Source organism: Ovis canadensis, chromosome 2 (assembly GCF_042477335.2).
Source record: "Ovis canadensis isolate MfBH-ARS-UI-01 breed Bighorn chromosome 2, ARS-UI_OviCan_v2, whole genome shotgun sequence".
In the NCBI taxonomy this organism is placed as follows: Eukaryota; Metazoa; Chordata; class Mammalia; order Artiodactyla; family Bovidae; genus Ovis; species Ovis canadensis.
This window is the reverse complement of record NC_091246.1, coordinates 111,043,660-111,060,370: the sequence shown is the minus strand read 5'-3', so window position 1 is coordinate 111,060,370 and position 16,711 is coordinate 111,043,660.

Below are 16,711 nucleotides of genomic sequence, written 5' to 3'. Positions count from 1 at the left end.
CACAATCGACTCTGTTGCTGCTGTCTGCTTGATAGAGGATATATTTCTGACCTACATTACAGCAAGATAAACTCATCTCCCCAGTTCTACTTCCTCCATGATATAAATCATTTCTCATCACACTTACAGGCCTGTCTTCCTAAACCACAGTTTATACAAAGCCATTCTCCTGAGAAGAGCCTGTGGTGTCTTCTCAGCTTTCTGAATTAAGTTTAAACTCGTCTACTTGGATGTTTAAGGCTGGCCACAGTTGAAAGCTTTATTTACAGATTTGTAACCAGTTTTTACCGTTTCTCTACCCAAAGCACCAGTCGGGTTGGATGGCTCTGTGGCTCCTGAATTTGCCCTTGGTTTTCTCCTGCTACTCTTGCTTCTACTGATGCTTCCACCATGAAGCTGAGTCAGCAGTCAAGGCTCACCTACAGGCTTATTTAAAAAAAAAAAAAAAATCCTTTTTCTGTTTTGCATCCAGGCTGAAGCAATCTCTTTTTTGCTCCATCAGAGAGAGTCTGTATTGTGTATTCCCTTGTCATATTTTGATACTTGTGCTTTCTCCTCTTCCATTACTGTGAACTGCTTGGAGGCAGAACTTATGCCTTATTTATGTTTTATTCCCTGTAATAGCAGGCAGCTTACCTTGTGCAGAGTAAACACTCAGTAGACATTATGCATTAAATGAAAGTAGTTGCAGGACTCTTGGGCAATAGATTGACCTCTGAGATGCAGGGCCCTCATCTGAAAAGCAGGATGGTGCCCTATGAATCCCCATCAGAATGCATAATTCTGTAAATATATTCATGTCATGTATGTTTATAATATGAAATGTCTATAACATAATGTGACTATATTTTATACATTCATATGTTTTTATATATTCATATATATTCATATATTTATATATATTTATGATATAGTATGAAAAACATGTTTCTTATTTGTTGGAGTTTTGCAATGTGAGCTTGGGAGAAGAGTTTTCACAGTAACTTTAAGCATTTTAATTGACGTCCCCTCCTGAAGCAGTGCATTTAGGGGAGACTGAAGGGTGGCGAGGGCTGCTGCTTTATTACACAGCTCTGGCCCAACTTCTCATCAATGGAAAATGTTGCTGCCATATCAGTAAACAATGGATGTTGCCGTTGTCAAGCCGTCACATTATCACCGTCTGGAGAGTGAGCCCTGAGGGGACTCAGGACGGAAACAGGCTTCCTGCCATCTGTCCCTTGGCCACTGCACACCCCACCCCCACCCCTACAGTGTGCCTTGGGTGTGTGCACAGGCGTGTCCGACTCTTTGTGACCCCATGGACTGCAGCTCTGCAGGCTCCTCTGTCCATGGAATTATCCAGGAGAAAATTGGAGTGGGGTGCTGTTTCCTCCTCCAGGGGATCTTCCTGACCCAAGGATTGAACCCCCATCTCCTGCACTGCAGGCAGATTCTTCACCACTGCAAAGGAACTCAGGATGGGAAAGCAGAGGACCCTGGCCCCTGAGAGTGGGATGCAGATCAAAGGAATGGTTTCAGTGAGCCAGACTCTTGCATCTTCCCATAAGTAGAAAAGTGCTAAATTCCTTAGCTTGAGATATCTGATTTTCTTTAATTAATAGTAATCTTTTGGTTACTTGGTCTTTGTTTTAAAAACTCCTATATATCCTAACCTCTTAGGAGTGGTTTCTTAGAGCTGTCTAAGATGCTGTGTCCCAGCCTTAAGTCCTCAGTTTTGTCTGCCAAATAAAACATATTTCTCAAATTTTAGCTTGTACCCTTTCTTCAGTTGATGCCCTTTACCCAGTTTTTGAGTGTGACAGAGTTAGGGCATTCCTGAAATAATAAGATCACAAATTCCTAGAGCTGTTAGGATTTGTACTTCATATCTGTCTTTTAAAATGGCTGAAATCATTATTCATAGCAATATTTATTGAGCATCTACTGCCTTGTCAGGCAATATGGTAAATTCTCCTTGTGCATCTTATTATTCCTCACAACAACCCCTAGAGTAGGTTCTATTATCCTTATTTCACGGATGAAGAAAATTCAAAAGAGTGTTTGGTACTTTATAAACATCTAGTAAATTCTGTGACAACTGTCCTTATATGTAATTTAAATCTAAACTCTCATAATCATTATTAAAATGTGGAAATTTTACAGAACCTTCTAATTATATGTGTCCTTTTCTATACCACTTTAAAACTGAATCTATTTTCTTTAGGTTTTGCTTATCTTTCACACAAGACACATAGTATGAAATTTAGTTGGAAATTGCCTAATTTGGCACTAGTGGAAATATGGGCATTTATTGACTTGAAGGCAAACTTTGCTCCCCAAAAGTGTTTATTAATGTGTGGTCTATGGCCCCTGGTGGTTCTTTGATGGGACTGGGCAGTGTCTATGGACTGGTCAGGAAGTACTGAGTCTGCTAGGTGGACTCAAATAATGGCAGGGAGCCACTGATGCTTTTGTATCATCCATTTTAAGAGAAGTTCAATAATATGCTTGGCAAACTCATTTTTTTATTAGAATGGAAACAAAATAAGATTTTCCACTATTTCTAATGGCACATAAAAAGTGGAAGCTATGGAGATATCATTCAAAGTGGTACTCTTCAGAGCAAAATCACTCACTTATCAAGGTTGATACTAACCACCTATTATTTCATAGGTGACATGTGACAGATTTTTAGGGACTAGGAATACAATGGTGAAGAAAGCTCTGCTCTCATGGAGCTTATATTCTTATTGAGAGGAGCCAAATAGCTACCGCATCAGGCCTGATTTCAGATAGTGGCAAGTGCTCTGAAGAGAACAGGGAACTTCACGTTGTCAGGGAATATATCCAGAAACTATGCACCAGTCTACCTCGGCTTGCTGTCTGCAGCCTGCATCCCTTCTGACCAGTGCTCATGTTTTAGAGATCATGAAACAGTTTTTTCATATTCCTTCTGGATATGATGGAAGGAGACTGAGAGTGTGGTATTAGATTGAGAAATTAGGATAGGCTTTACTGAGGCTTTTAACTGAGATCAAGATGATAAAAGGAAGCAGCCATATGAAATAATAGCGTCCTCTGTACCTGGAGATCAAGGGACAAGCTCATGGAAAGTCCTGTGGCGAGCAAAAGCTGGGCTTTTCCCTGTGAAAGAAAGAAGATTGTCAGGCTGGGACATCGTGTGTACAGGGGACAATGGAGGGAGGCAAAATCAGATAGGTGGCCATGATATACATTGTGGAAGAGTGGTTTTTTGTGCTAATGGCCAAGATTTTGCTTAATGTGCTGATGTAAACCCGCTTTTAGTTAGTATATGGGGAAATGCAGAATAATCGTTTAAACTATGATTGGATAATAGTTTTGGTATTAATAACAGCAGTAATCACTATATTTGTCACAAGTAGGGTTTTGATATGCAAAAAAAAAAAAAAAAAGTCAACAGTTAAGTGTCTAGTGTGCCACCAACAGCTGGAAATAAGTCCAGTCTGGGTTTAACACTCAGGTAAAGAGAAAACATGGTAAAGTTGGCAACTGAATGTCTGACTTTCAGCTTGCTATTCAAAGACACAAGTTGGAAGGGAAAGCAAGGCTCACTTTTTCCCTCTAAAGTATGCTAGTTGTCAAGGGGAAGTTTGCTCCTGGGAGCTTTTCAAGTGAAGGATAAGATTCCTTAAAGGATTCACAGCATCAATAAAAGATTAAGGTCTATTTATCTGATTTCAGGCACTTTTTTCTTTGTGACATATCTCAAAAATACACTTAGTAACTTGAATAGTCTGAATATATTACTTCAGTGACAATATGATGTTAATATTGATGATAAGACAACAGACTTAAGAAGTCTAAATTGGTACGTACACCACAATTGCCAAAAATGTTTTTCTTTTTCAGCCTTCAAATTTTTTCTTCACTTGTCAGATAAGAAAATGAATGACACTGGTATATATTTTTTAAACAACAAATTTAAATGCTGCAACAGAATATGAAGAAATATTTTCCATAAATACAAAAAGAGAATTCAAAATACATTTACCAGTCTGCCCCTGCCCAATCATTCAAATAGTTTTGAAAGTGATGTAGTAATTAATTTAGCATATTTCAGCACACAAGACATGGTATGTAATATGAAATCCAATAATTTGTACATATTTCATGTTCATCTAAATACCTAGAACTATAAGGCAAAAACACAAAACATTCAAACTCATTTTTGCTGATGAGTGTTGTTAAGTCTTAATACAAGTTAAGAGTTTCTAATTTGGTATAAATAAAGAATAAATGAAGTAATTAACTGGATACACAACCTGATTTGCATCCTCAAATACTCATTCTTAAGTTGAATATAAATTGTTAGTAAAAATTTTAAATAATATCATCCATCTCACTGACACTAAATAATTTTATTATTGTTAATTTGAAAGCTGGTTGTTAATCTTATTATTTAAAACCTTTCAATAGTCCCATTTCTCAGTTTATCTAGAATTGGCATCCTGTGAATGTAATGAAGACACAGTATGTGGTCCACAAATGAGAAACACTATTCTATGCAATAAGGGTCTTTCCTGAATGCACAGGGGAGACTGATTTAGGGCTTAGAAATAGCACTTAATTGGAAAAGAGTTCGTTATCCTAAACATAGTGAGTGCAGAAGTCCATCCATTCTGAAGTCTTTTCTGTAACTAGATACAGATTGTAGCAAGGAATTATAAGTGCATCAATTTGGTGGTTCAGACCTGACCGTTGTCAACTGAATGAACATTTTTCAAAGTGATCTTTATTTCTCTTAGGGTGTGAAATGAACTTACCTATGTAACGCAGTATGTGACTCTGCGGCTGTGGTTTCTGTAGGTAGTATCAAGGTAGTAAGGTAAGTTTGTGTACTTCCAAAATGGAGTTAAAAGGCAGATAAAGAAAAATAAATTATCTCCTATTTCAAAGAAGCAGCCAACTCCAGAATGTGGGATGATCTACAGTGTAAATGATCTATTTTCTAAAATAGATCAATGGCATTAAAAAGTGGGAGTGGTCTATTAAAAAGCAGAGAAGACTTAATAAGCAAAGTGTAGACCTTGTGTCAGAGAAGGCAGTGGCAACCCACTACAGTACTCTTGCCTGGAAAATCCCATGGACAGAGGAGCCTGGTGGGCTGCAGTCCCTGGGGTCACGAAGAGTCGGACATGACTGAGCAACTTCACTTTCACTTTTCACTTTCATGCATTGGAGAAGGAAATGGCAATCCACTCCAGTGTTCTTGCCTGGAGAATCCCAGGGATGGGAGAGCCTGGTGGGCTGCCATCTATGGGGTCGCACAGAGTTGGACATGACTGAAGCGACTTAGTAGTAGTAGTAGAAGGAGGAGGAGGAAATCTTGTGTAGATTCTGCTTCAGAGGGAAGAAAAAAACTATAAAGTTATTGTTGAGATAAAGTGGGCAATCAAGGGCTTCCCTGATGGCTCAGACAGTAAAGAATCGGCCTGCAGTGCAGGAGACCCAGGTTCCATCTCTTGTTTGGGAAGATCGCTTGGAGAAGGGAATAGTAACCCACTCTGGTATTCTTGTCTAGAGAATTCCATGGACAGAGGAGCTTGGCGGGCATGTGTGCTAAGTTGCTTCAGTTAGGTCCAACTCTTTGTGACCCCACGGACTGAAGCTCACCAGGCTTCTCTGTCCATGGGATTCTCCTGGCAAGAATACTGGAGTGGGTTGCCATGCCCTCCTCCAGGGGGTCTTCCCAACCCAGGGATCAAACCTGGATCTCTAGTGTCTCCTGAATTCCAAGCAGATTCTTTACCACTAGTGCCACCTAGGAAGCCTGGGCTCTAGTCCATGGGGTCACAGTCAGACATGACTGAGTGACTAACACTTTCTTTTTCTCAAAGAGGACATTGATGATATTAAAAATTTATCAGACATTTTTGATATGATAATGGTGTCCTGGTGGTAATGTTAAAATCTGTTTTTATATGTTAAAATGAAATACTGATATATTTACAGATGAATTACACGATATCTGGGTTTTCCCTTAAAACAGAAAAAGAATTAGAGGACAATAAGCAAAACTGAGTGCAAAATATTGATAAATATTGAAGCTGGGTGAGTGATACGTACATTTTCATTATAATATCTTATCTACTTTCTATTTCCACATTTATTAAAATGACTTACTCAGCAGACCACTTAATACGTTCTTTAGGTTCACAGAAGCTGGTGTTGCAAAACCTCATTCTACAGTATATTGCTGGACGATTTGATACCATGATAGCATGCAGCTCCAGAAATACATAGAAGTCTGTAGTTAAACAGAAAAAGTAGTATCTCAATCCTATTTTATTCAGTTAATCTCCATATATAGATTTTATTTTTTAAACATTTAAAAAATTTTGAAATATATATGGAAAAGTTCATAAAATAAATATATAGTTTGGTAAATAATTAAAAAGCAAATACTATATGATCTTTACTCATATTAAGAAATAAGCAATTCTAAGAACAGAAAATCATTTTCTGTACCTTCTCAGTCATTTCCAAGAAGCTAATTATTTCCCCTTACCTTGAGGCAATTCTTAACTTTGACTTAGTTTTGCCTTTTTTGAACATTTATATGAGTGGAATGATACAGTATTTATTGGGTTTCCCAAGTGGCGCTAGTGCTAAAGAACCTGCTTAGCAATGTTGGCGACGTAAGAGATGCGGACTTGATCCCTGGGTGGGGAAGATCCCCTGGAGAAGGGCATGGCAACCCCCTCCAGTATTCTTGCCTAATCCAGTATTCAACCCCCTCCAGTATTCATTCTTCCCATGAACAGAGAAGCTTGGCAAGATACAGTCCATGGGGTTGTAAATAGCTGGACACGCCTGAAGCGACTTAGCACACACATGGTGTATATTATTCTCCCTTTGCTTCTTTTAAACATTACTTTTGCCAGATTCACTCATGTTTTTGCTTGTGCCATAATGCAATCATTGTATAGCTGTACAGTATAATATTCTGCTGTACATATTCCTGTTCACATAACTTTGGGCACTTGGACACGGGATCCTGAAGGCTTATATTCAGGAGTAGAAGTAGAAGGAATAGAAGCTGTCTCATTGGATGTACTGCTTTTTAACACAGATTTTCAGATCACTTGTAGCTTGTCTTACCTGCTTTGCCAACAGTTTCACTGTTGTCTTAACTTCAGTAAGTTCCCACTTACTTTGATAGATAGTATGTTCATTATTTTTGAGTTTCAAATGTTTCTAATTTTTATTTTTATTTCTTCTTTAACCTGATTTAGAGGAGCATTTGTTTATAAAATTGAAATAAACTCAGAAAATTGTACAAATTATAGTTATTACAGCAAAAATGAATAGCTGCATATATTGACTACTCATATGATCCTCTCATGCCTCCTCCCAAGTCTAAGAGAGGTCCAAGGGATTAAATTTAAGAAAGTGCTTACTTTCAGAGTTGGGCAAGTGCAGCCAGCACTTGCCCGAGAGTAAATGTCTCCTTAAATTTTGCCTCCTAAATACCTCAGGCTCTCATAACCTGAGTTCAGGCCTTTACAGGCAGACCATACATACATGAATGACCATGGTCGTGTTCCAATACAGCTTTGCTCACAAAACCAAGTGGTGGACCAGAATTTGTCTGTGGACTATAATTTCCTGATTTCTGACTTAGATTCTTCCCTCTGACCTATCTGCCAGTTCACTAATTCTCCCTTCAGCTTTATCTAATTTGTCATTAATCTCATTTGTTTACTTTCTTTTTCATTTCCAGAATATCAATTTGCAGTTTTTCAAACCTGTGCTATCACTGTTAACAATTTCCTACTTCATAAAGTTGTTTTAAGTTTGACTCTTATTTTTAAACCATAGACATGAAATAAACATCCAAGTTTTGTGGTCTGTGAGTGATAATTCAGCTACTGGAAATCTTGCTGCTCTGCTTTTAATATTTTATTATATTTGCAAATATTTAATATTTGCTTTTATATATTTACTTCCTTGAGTAATTGATTATTTATCTTGTATCATATACTTCTTGATATCCTTGCAATTTTTATATTTTTGGTGGAAATAATTTGCCTAGGATAAAGGTATATTCATCTAGAGCAGTGGTTCTCCAGGTACGGTCTCTGGACCAGCAACATCAGCATCATAGGAGAATTTGTTAGAAATGTGAACTCTTGGGCCTCATCTCAGACCCACTGAATCAGAAAGACTGGAGTTGAGGACTGCAGTATGTGTTTTAACAACCCTCTGTGTGATTCTGATACATGCCCAAATTTGAGAACTGCTGCTTTCAGGAAGATTTTCAGTGTTTATGTTCCACACCTAGTCTTTCTGGAATCTAGTTAAATTCACGTCTTGACCTTTGGGGGTCTCTTAGAGGATGTAGGGCTTCCCAGGGGGCACAGTGGTAAAGAATCCAAATGCCAGTGCAGGAGATGCAAGTTCAGTTCCTGGATTGGAAAGATTCCATGGAGAAGGGAATGACAACCCACCTCAGTAATCTTGCCGGGAGAATCCCATGGACAGAGGGGCGTAGTGGGCTATGGTCTGTGGGATCTCAAAGACAGGAGTGTCTGAGCACAGGGGAGCAGAAGATGATGTAGATTTGGGAGGGTAATCTGGTTGACTAAGTAGCAAATTTGCCGTGGGCATGTATTTACTGTGGTCTCAGCTTAATGTGAGGAGAGGGAGGAGAGTCTCCTCTTAGACCTTCCACCTTGAGCAGACCCTGGATTCTGATTTTCATTTTCCTCTTTCATTTGCCCCCTCCAACCAAAACTCAAAGCTTCCAAGTGGGAAAGGGTTCAGGTGAGAGACTGTCACTACCCCTTTTCTCTGGATTCAAACTTGCCCCTCAGATCAGGCTAGTCATTCTGTACCATATTGTTAGCTGATTAAGAAGACGTTTGTATGTTTCATCCAGAAATTTCAGTTTGCTTCTAGCCAGAGAGTTAGTCCCAATTTCATACCCAGCCCTCTACTATAGAAAATGACCTCATGGAGGTGCTTCTATGACTATTTGTTGTCTAAACATAAGAGAAAATAAAAAATGTAGACAGTTCACCTTAGCGGGGACATGACACTGAATGAAATGTTTTTATAAGGTTTACCTTGTGTCTTGAGATTTATGCCTCAAAAATATATGGATTTACTCTCCAATAAAGCAGTTTGACCCTGTTAAAACTGCTCTCTTTGGATGCTGAAAGCTCTTTTACTTCATTCATATATCACAAGTCTATGGAAGCAATGTAGCAATCACCTGAGACTTTAATCTCAGACAGTTTCATGTACTTATTATGAAAAATATTCATATTGACAGAAAGTGGATGGGTTTTATTGTGTTGAGGTGAAATGTTGCCATAAGGAAGTGAATTTGTCAGCTTTGATGAAAAGAACATGTTTACACAAAATGTTTCTGTAAAGCAACATCTGCTCTTGGCTTGAGGGGACATGTTCACACAAGAGTACAGACAGAGATGTAAGAGAAGTTAATTTAAGATCTCAAATCTCTTTTCCAGGACTTTTTAAAATAGATAATGCGAAAATATTATCTTAGCACAGATGGATGTTGAAATTTCATAAAACCACAGTGGTCTGTGACAAACCTGATGGCTTTTAAGCTAGCTGATGGATTCTGGAGAAGTGCACATAGATTCCAGTGAAAGAGACCAAATACAATCCTCTAGAGAAATTTGGATGAAAATTCTCCCTCCCTGTGTGTTTTTCAATGACTATTCTGTCCTTTGAACAAACTGTGTTCAGACAACCAAACTAAATGCCAAAGGAGCCTTGAGAACTAGAGTCCTAATAGAAACAGGATGTGGAGATGATACTACAAGAAGAGAGGATTTTAAGTGTTGGGTCAGAAAATCTACCTGGATTTGTGATTAGTGATTGAATCTCTTTCTTTTTTTACCTAAATCACAATCTGCATTTTCAGATGGTCTCTGTTAGTTACTTCTGTCAGAGTAAGCATGATTGCACAGCTGGGCTTGAGTATGCAGCTTGTTTGTGGTACTTTCTATAACATGAGTCTGTGAGTGAGCTTGTTTATAAGTTCAAGTGATATGACTTACAGATCTATTAAACATGTTTCTTTAGTTTTTCTTAATCCTACAACTGAAATTTGGATGTCTGTGATATGAGTTAAGACAGTTGAAGCACTTAAAATTCCCATGACATCCTGCTGCCATAATGAGTCATTTATCTGAGAAAGATTGGCTCAAACACAAAGATACTCACCTCAAGGTCATTGAAAAATTTTTTTTGGGAAACACATTTTCAGGACCTCAGCGTGTCACTGGCGCTTCAGATGTTCACATGCCTGTCACACGGCTCACGGAAAACACACCAGCTGATCAGTGGGAGAAACTGTCCCCAGGCTCTAGCCACATCTCTACCTAACATCACCACATAAAACTATGCTTTTCTCTCATTTCTTATTTCTCAAAGTTAATATGGTTAGGATAGAAAAGAGGGCATAAGCGTATAAAACCACTGTTTTTTTCTCTTAAGTCTGCACACCTGGCCTGTTTATAGCCACTTGCTTCCTTATTTTCTTTTGCTTTGAGTTGTCTTGCCTTGTTTCCTCTTCAAAGATCCTAGATTAAAAAAAGAAAAAGATCCTATATTAATCAATTACTATGATTCCAGTACTCTGTAAAAAGTTCTAAAGAGCCGAGTTCTGCCCTCGAAGAGCTCAGTCTAATAGGTACTCAGGAAACAAACGAGTATGTGGTCTAGTTTTAAAATAGAGGTGTAGGCAGTGACTCATGAGAATTTATGTAATACAGTCAGAATTTCTTACTCTGCCAAGGTGAAGATTTTTATTTGAAAAATATTGCTTCCTTATAAATACAGCAGCATTGTCAATATAATTCACAGTTTATACACAATGGAAATCAAGGAGAAACACAGAATTCCCTAGTAGATCAACTAAAGAGCCAGTACCAAGATTGGATGAGTAACCCAGCAGCATGGCTCTCAATGAACTAGCTCACTTTTTGAGTGAGTTCTGAAGCACTCCGTGAGACGGAGAGTGCAGTTCTGCACCCTAGACAGGGCCTCCTCTGCCCTCTTCATCTGGTCCTGTGTGCCTCTTACCACAGAATGACTGGTGAACAAGAAGTGATGTTATCAGCAGAACTGCAGTAACAGGTTTCATAAGCCTATATTTTATGAAGTGTTTATTTGGATGTTGGGGATGCTTTCAGAATACAACTGCTGAGGACAAGCACACCTTGTTGACCCACTGTTCAATAAGCTTGTTGTTCTTTTCTTCCTTTATTGATTTTAATTGGAGGATAATTCCTTTACAACAATGTGATGATTTTTTTGCCATACATCAACATGAATCAGCCGCAGGTATTCATGTGTCCCCCACATCCTAAACTCTCCAACCCCTCCCCACCCCATCCCTCTGGGTTGTCCCAGAGCACCTGCTTCGGGTGCCCTGCTTCATGCATCGAGCTTGCACTGGTCATGTGTTTTATATATGGTGACATACATGTTTCAATGCTATTCTTTCAAATCATCGCACCCTCACCTTCTCCCACTGAATGCAAAAGTCTGTTCTTTATGTCTGTATCTCCTTTGCTGCCCTGCATCTAGGATCATCAGTACCGTCTTTCTAAAAACAAATATTGTATATTAATGCATATATGTGGAATTTAGAATGACGATTCTGACCCACTGTTCTGAAGCCACTGCTTTGTGCCCTGAGCAGACTGTGGGAGCTCAAGTTATTTGTCAATGGATTTTATCAACAGCTACCTTAAACCTGACCTGTTCTTCCTATGAATCTACATTACAGATGTGCAATCAGACATAAGTTCCATTTTGCTGTTGCAGTGAAGCTATATTGTTTAGCCTTTGGGAGGAGAAGTTGGACGAAAGATGAGCATTTGGGTCTCTGGATGTGTAACAGCTGTGCTTGCCTTTGTGCAGCTAGCCGTTTGCACTCCATGGGCAATGCTTGTAAGAAGCATAATTGTGTGTCTGCCAAATCCAAGGCAAGCACCTAAAAAATTATTAATAACACTTAAAACATATGTAAAGAGCCTGGTTGAAAATTATTTAAAAATCAATAACTTCATATGCCAGCAATAATTTCTAGAAAATATAATAAAAACAGACTCATAATAAATAGAATATCTTTTAAAACACTTATAAGTAACTTTAAAAAGAAATGTGCCGGTGTTATGTGAAAGAAAAATATGAGGTATCACTAAAAACAGAATTTAGTGAAAGGAAATCTTTTTCCCTAGAAGGTAAGCAGAATATAACAAACATTTTATTTCTTCTAAAATTAAGTATAAATATAAATACAATTGCAACTAACATTCCAACTGAATTATTCCAGAATATATCAGTAAAAATAGAGTTTAAAAATGGCCGAGGCTTTTTTTAAAAGAAGAAAAATGACGTTAGGCTTTCATTAATAGATAATAAAATATTGTGACAACAATATTCAATCAAACCATATACAGGTAAAACTGAGTATCATAAAAGGCAGTTTTATAATAATAATACATGATTCAATGCATGATGTTGGGACAACTGGTTGTATATAAGAAAAACATGTAATTGAATCAGAATGCAAAAATAACTTCAAACTAGTTTCCTGCTTTAAGCATGATTCACTATATTGAGAGTAAGAGGCTATGTCAATGAGAACCAAGTTTCCACTTATGACACAGCCCCAGCACTGATGCTGAGACTTTGGAGAAGATGGGGGTCTCAGTGTTGCCTTTTTAAAAAAAGTTTTCACCAAAAACTTTGTTGAACAACATATTCACCATTTTGTTCCACTATATTCTGCCATTTCCCAGGCAACTTCATAATTCCATCTTCCCAAAACTTTTTATCTTTTTTAAAGTAGAATAAAATATTTTAATTTTTATTGAGGTATAGTTGATTAACAATAGTATTAGTCTTCAGGTGTTCAGCATAGTGATTCAATATTTTTATAGATTGTACTCCACTTAAAGTTATTATAAATTATTGGCTATATTCCCTGTGCTCTTCAATATACCCTTGTAGCTTATTTATTTTATACATACTACCTTTTTAAATTAGGTTTTGATGGGCAGATAATTGCTTCACAATGTTGTGTTAGTTCCTGCCATACAACAACATGAATCAGCCACAGGTATACACATTTTCCCTCCCTCTTGAGCCTCCCTCCCATCTCTCACCTCCTCCTCTAGGTTGTGAATGAGTCTCTCATCTCGCTCCTCCTCTAGGCTGTCACAGAGCACAGGGTTGAGCTCCCTGTGTAATATAGCAACTTCCCACCCATTATCTATTTTGCATATGATAATGTACATGTCTCAGTGGTGCTCTCTCAATCTGTCCCACTCTTTCCTTCCAGGGCTGTGTCTACGAGTCTGTTCTCTATGCTGAATCTGTATTCCTGCCCACAGATATGTTCATCAGTACCATTTTTCTAGATTCCATATATATATGTATATATTAATATATGATGCTTGTTTTTCTCTTTCTGACTCACTTCAGTCTGTATTACAGGCTCTAGTTTCATCCACCTTAGTTCAGTTGACTCAAGCTCATTCCTTTTCATGGCTGAGCAATATTCCATTGTATATACATGTACCACATCTTCTTTGTCCATTCATCTGTTGATGGACGTCTAGGTTCAGTGTTGCTTATGATGAAAATAGCAAAGATGAAAAGAGACTAGACTTCTAACAGCGCATGAAGCCTACAGAGCACAACATGGCCCAAATTTTGGCCACCCAGCTCCCCTATCCTCCAAGACTCTTTCTGGCCTGGAAACTTTGTGCAGTGCATGTAATACACCACTGTGCCTGCCAGCCCTGAGCGAGGGTGGTGCTCAACACATTTTGGAGGGCCACTTGGCACATTACATGTCCCTATGTCTGCTTTCAGAATTTCCTATTAGAGACAAGTCTCCCAGGGACATGACAGAAGAAGCAAAATGGAGAAAATTTTAAATAGCCAAGTTACTTACTAACAAGGTGTTGGCTAAGAAATTATTCAATATATGTACTTACAGAATAACATTTATTAAAATTTTTTAATGAATATGATAGGTTAATAAGTATCATGTTGTTAGAGATAAAATTTATATTTCTTCCTCTATTAGCCATGTTAAATATTTTCTGGTGTTAATTGGCAGTTTGTACTTCTCTGGTTTTACTGTGTCCTTAAAACTCTTTCTTCCTTTCTCTCTTCTTTTTTTTTTAATCATTCACTGTACATGTTTAAAATTGAAGAAAAACTATAATGAGAAAAAGCACATTCTTAAATAACATCAAAAGTCCAAAAAGAATATTTCAAGAAAATTCAAGAGATTGGTTTGTTATTTGTGGAAGTTTGCTTTATAATTAAATAGTGGACATTGTGGCTAGAAACATGAACAAGGAATAAGTTTGCAATATGCCTGGAACCCCAAACAGAGCAAACTGAATTCCATTCTGTGGCTCATAGAGACCACTGGACATGTTGAGCAGAAACGGACAGACATACATGCAGTGTTGTAAGTATTACCATTTACTTCATAAGGAAAGTGGTATGGAGCTGGCTCATAGCTCTGTCTCCTGTCTTGGGTCACCAGCTGAGAATCTGCTGTCATCTCCTGAAGCTGCACTTTATACCCACCCTGGTGTGGAAAGACAACAATGTAATCAAGAGTAATGGGCTGACATGAAGCTAAAGAAAATTTCAGGCTCTGGGTTAGAAAATTTGCCACAAGTGAGAGTATTAAAATGAGAAATAGTTAAAACAAAAAGTGATTAGGTGAGCTGTTGGAGTATTGAAGAGTAACTGGGATGAGCAGCTGAAATTTTGGCTTTTGGTTTTCTTCCTATCTAATTTATGTGATTAATCTACTATTAGAAAAGAATTATGTCTCTTCTCTTAAAAAAATGGTATAAATTTGAAAAAGCTATAATTAACTTTTAATCTCTGATCTTGATTTTTTACTCATTACCCAAAAGTACAGAGCACAGAGGCAGCCTTTGTTTTCCTGTTTGCTGCCCTGAACAGGGAGATCTTAGATGTACCGGTGTCCAGGCAGGGGAATGCAATCCTTGGGGCGGCTTCCCATCTCCTCACTGGGCCCTCAGTCACCGCATGTATCACCTCCACCTTCCCAGGGAAGCTGTGTGTAAGTCATCAGTTGCTAAGGGAGCTAAGGTCCTGACATGAGGAAGGGGCACAAGCTGGACCATGGTGGCAAAGGTGAATCCAGTATAATCCAGAAAAGACCTGGAGAAAGTGGCAGGTTTTTTTCTTCCTCCTGATTCAAAATAGGAAAGGGAGTACATCAAGGCTGTATATTGTTACCCTGCTTATTTAACTTATATGCAGAGTACATCATGAGAAACACTGGGCTGGAAGAAGCACAAGCCGGAACCAAGATTGCTGGGAGAAATAGCAATAACCTCAGGTATGCAGATGACACTACCCTTATGGCAGAAAGGGAAGAGGAACTAAAAAGCCTCTTGATGAAAGTGAAAGAGGAGAGTGAAAAAGTTGGCTTAAAGCTCAACATTCAGAAAACTGAGATCATGGCATCCGGTCCCATCACTTCATGGCAAATAGATGGGAAAACAGTGGAAACACTGATAGGCTATTTTGGGGGGCTCCAAAATCACTGCAGATGATGATTGAAGCCATGAAATTAAAAGACACTTACTCCTTGGAAGAAAAGTTATGACCAACCTAGATAGTATATTAAAAAGCAGAGACATTACTTTGCCAACAAAGGTCCGTCAAGGCTGTGGTTTTTCCAGTAGTCTTGTATGGATGTGGGAGTTGGACTGTAAAGAAAGCTGAGCACTGAAGGCTTGATGCTTTTGAACTGTGGTGTTGGAGAAGACTCTTGAGAGTCCCTTGGACTGCAAGGAGATCCAACCAGTCCATCCTAAAGGAAATCAACCCTGAATATTCGTTGGAAGGACTGATGTTGAAGCTGAAACTCCAATACTTTGGCTACCTGATGCGCAGAGCTGACTTATTTGAAAAGACCATGATGCTGGGAAAGATTGAGAGCAGGAGGAGAAGGGGATGACAGAGGATGAGATGGTTGGATGGCATCACCAACTAAATGGACATGAGTTTGAGTGAACTCCGGGAGTTGGATGATGGACAGGGAGGCCTGACATGCTGCAGTTCATAGGGTTGCAAAGAGTCGGACACAACTGAGCGGCTGAACTGAACTGAAAATAAGAAATAACTTCAAAATTTGGAAGATGAAACAGTTCAGTGTAGGAACATACAAAGTCTGAATGCAGGAACCTCAAAGGGACCATTACTTTAACTTGGGGAAGTTTCCTTTGGGGTTTTCGGATATTTGGGGCTCCCTTAACTTTGAGGTGGATGTCACTGGTGCAAAAAAAAAAAAAAGACATCTAAAGCAGGGAGCCCCCTGCTTTAGACTCGCTCTAGAAAGAAAGCAAAGGGGTCTTTAATATCTCATTTTAACTCCTCTGGTCTAGTGATGAGTTGAAAAAGGCTTTGTGTATCTCAGAGGAAAACCAGGGGTTACCAGTGTGTTCCGCACTTGAGGACAATATATATTGGGAAGAAGGTAAGAGACTCCAATACCCTGTTTTATTTCTTTGTTGGTATCAAATGTTGGTAATAGACTGCTTGCTTAATAAGGTGATACACTTTCTACTAAGAAATTATCCAGACAGCATTTATCATTAGATATTGCAAAGTAATATCTTCTCTTGCTTCCGGG